The sequence below is a fragment of the Desmodus rotundus genome, chromosome 10 (genome assembly GCF_022682495.2).
Source record: "Desmodus rotundus isolate HL8 chromosome 10, HLdesRot8A.1, whole genome shotgun sequence".
NCBI lineage: Eukaryota > Metazoa > Chordata > Mammalia > Chiroptera > Phyllostomidae > Desmodus > Desmodus rotundus.
This window is the reverse complement of record NC_071396.1, coordinates 11,633,454-11,636,971: the sequence shown is the minus strand read 5'-3', so window position 1 is coordinate 11,636,971 and position 3,518 is coordinate 11,633,454.

Sequence of the window (3,518 nt, the reverse complement as noted above, 5' to 3'; positions counted from 1 at the left end):
GGCACTAATATATATTTCTCCCAGCCTTTGATTACAGACCTGTCCTTGCACATGTTAAGATGAATTACCTTCTAAAAATACCATTGTTCTTGGGAGCGGTGTTGGTCACTTCAGGTGGCAGCGGTTCCTGTCACGAGTCCACGTCAGAACGTTCTGGGTTTAAACTTCTTTTACACTGCCTTTGGCTGTCCATTAGTACAGTTCAAATGCGATTTCAGAAGGATCTTAAAGATAATATATTTAATCAATTAAAATGTTTATCTGTAACTTGTTGATGTTTCATTAATACAGTTCCTCTCTGAAGCCTTAGTTCTGCATTTCTTCACTTGGGTAGGACAAGAAGAAATGTTTTAAATGATCTTTTTTTATTTTAAAAGGTTAAGGAAAAACAGCAACAAACTCTTTCTGGTTGATTATTTAGTTTTTGCTGTGAATTATCCCAATGAGTTAAAACATTAAAAATTTTCAGATTTTTAATGGTGGAAAGGAAATGTCAACTTCTTACTGACAGTGACGTCCATAAAATTGCCGCCCCCTCGTGCCCCCCCCAAGCCCCCGCCGTCCCCCCTTGTAGTTCTAGGCAATGGCCTACTTTGGAACGCCCCCAAGGGGTGGCATCCCCCCCCAACACCGAGTGCCCCGCCCAGAAACTGATGTGAACGTGACCCCGCTGAAACGCAGGGTCTCAGACATTGATTTTTTTTTTCTTTTGAAATCTGGGGAGAGAGGAGGAAGCCATCCATCGTCTTGGTTTTTGCTGTGCTGGAGAACCAGGAAGCCAGACCGGAGCACAGTCCCGCCAGCTGTTGCTGTAGGAGCCGCCTCGGAATCCGTGCGGCTGAGTCTGCGCCACCTGTGGGAGGGAGGAGGAACAGCAGCCAGTTCAGAGTAGTTAAGGATTGCTTATGGTTTCTCGGGGGAGTGCAAGTCTACAGCCAAAAGCCATCTTTGCGTCTGTCCCAACTTTTTCTCAGTTCGACACTTCTGTCGGCAACCTAAAAATGTGTGCATGTGTACCTGCGAGGAGTAGAGCAGATCCTTCTTTACATTTACTAACTCTTCAGAATGAATGAGATTGGTTTTGGACTCAACCCGCATACATTTGCCCAGGATTCTTCAACTTCCTTACTGAATGTAAGTTGTTAAAGACCAAGTTGCTTATTGTCCTTTTTAACACCCTTATTTTGAATTTACTGCACTGTCATTATCTCAGGTGCTTATAATTATTCTTGCTTTGTTTAGTAGTGAAGAGGGGAGGCATTAGCTCTGTTTTATTAGTAGACACTCATAAGTTGTGATGTGATTAGAGTACTTAATTCAGTAGCAGGAAACTAGGTGGCTGAGTTTTCCAGAATTGACATGGGCATCGGGCTGTCAGGCAAGGGGGGCTGAGGTATAAATTGGAGCAGCTGACTCATCTCTCGCAGCTGTAGCAAAAGTTTGTGTGTGATCGCCCCGCTCAACCTGCCAATGAATGGTGACTGCAAATCTGTTTATGAAAAGAGCAAGTTCAAATTGATTACAAGTGCTGATTTTTAAAAAGCCTTTTAATCACATCTATACAATGATAACAAGAATTCTTACCCTTTGCCGAGATTAATTTAAATATCTCCAGTTGTAGGTACATAAAACTAGGGGGGAGTGCATGGCAAAATGCAGAAATGTCAGTATGTTTCATGTGGGCTGCGTTTTGAAACTTTTAAAAGTTCCAGGTTGTATTAGGGAGAATGTTCCCTGTTATAGTATAGGTCTGCTGTGTTCTGCCAGTCTGCTCTGTGTTCTGTGGAGTGGCTCTTTGGTCATTTTTCTGTTACTGAGCATTTTAGGTTCCTTCCCAGTTTTTATTAAAAGTGGTGTTCCAGCGATCACCCTTTTTTTCTGTCTTTCTGCAAATCTGTGTGAGCTTTTTAAGAGTAGATACCAAGAAAGGGAATTGCTGGATTATAAGTTCTGGGCGACTTTAATTTTAGTAGATCCTGTCTAATTGCCCTTCACAGTGGCTGAACTCATTTCCCCTCCCATTGGTGCTGTATGAGGGAGGAAAACAATGCTTTTTCCCTGTCAACACTTGATATTATCAGGCTTAAATTTTGGTCAGTCTGATGGGTGAAAGGTAAAATTTCATTGTAATATATGTTTACCTGATGTGTGGTAAGATTAATCATCTATTTTTTTATCCTTACCCAAAGACATTTTTTCATTGCTTTCAGAGAGAGGAAGGGGGAGAGAGAGAGAGAAACATAGATTGGTTGCCCTGACTGGGAATTGAACCCATGACCCTTGAGTCTACGGGACAATGCTCCAACCAACTGAGCCCCACTGGCCAGGGCAAGCATCTATTTGTATTGGTCATTTGTATTTCCTCTCTTAAATTTGTCTGCGTCCTTTACCTATTTTTCAATCGGGTAATCTTTTATATTGCTTTATTAGCATTTAAAAAGTTTGTATACTACTCATACATTGCATATAAGTCTTTCCTCCCACTGTATTGTTAGTCTCTTAATTTTGTCAATGGTGTTTTGTTTGTGTACGTGTGTGTTTGGTCATAAACTATGTTTTCAGTTTTATTCCATTTTTTTTCTTATGACTTTGGCTTATTTCCACATATATATGTCTGATTCTGAATTCTGTTCCATTTACCTGTTCTATACTGTAAATTACTATCATTTTAAAATATATTTTTATACAAGCAGATCCCCTGTTCTTTTGATGCTTTTCTTTGACCGTTTTTGCACCTTCCTTATGAATTTAGCCATTAGCTTGTCATAGTTCATGAAAAATCTTACTGAGATTTACTTTGGAATATTGCATTAATTTATAGATTAATTGGTGGAGATTTGGCCGCTAACTTTTAATGTGAGCTTAGGTCGCCTTTTTAAAAGGTTGATCGTTCTTAAATGGAGATACAGCCTTAAGTGGTCTTTGCTGCCGTTTCCGGCTCGGGTGCTGGCTAGTCTGGAACAACAGAGACTGGAAAAATAAGGCGGCTCAGATAAGATAGTCTGAAATCGTGAACAGAAGAACGTAAAAGACAAGTGGAGCAGGGCAGGTGGGCTCCGCAATTTCACAAAGTGGTTGAGAGCCCCGACTTCTCTCAGTTTTGTTGCTGTGCCATCCTAAATGATGGTATTGGTTTTGTGCTCGTGGTTAGAAGCCGGCCTGCCAGGGTGCCATTCCTGGTTCATCCAGGGTGGGTGGGAGGCCCAGTTTTAACAAGTAGGTAGTGACCTGGCCCCTTCTGGCTGTACTGTCTTGCTGGGCAGTCATGCCTCGCCAAATAGCGGATAGCCTGCATTTTTCAGGTGAGGCCTTTTGTATTTTTCAATCCTCACCCAAGGATAATGTGTTGATTTGAGAGAGATGGAGTGAGAGAGAGAAACACCAATTGGTTGCCTCCCATGCATGCCCCAACCAGGGATTGAACCTGCAACCTAGGTGTGCACCCTGACCAGGAATCAAATCTCCAGCCAACTGAGCCACCCGGTCTGGGCCTGTCAGGTGAGTTTTAAAATATGTAA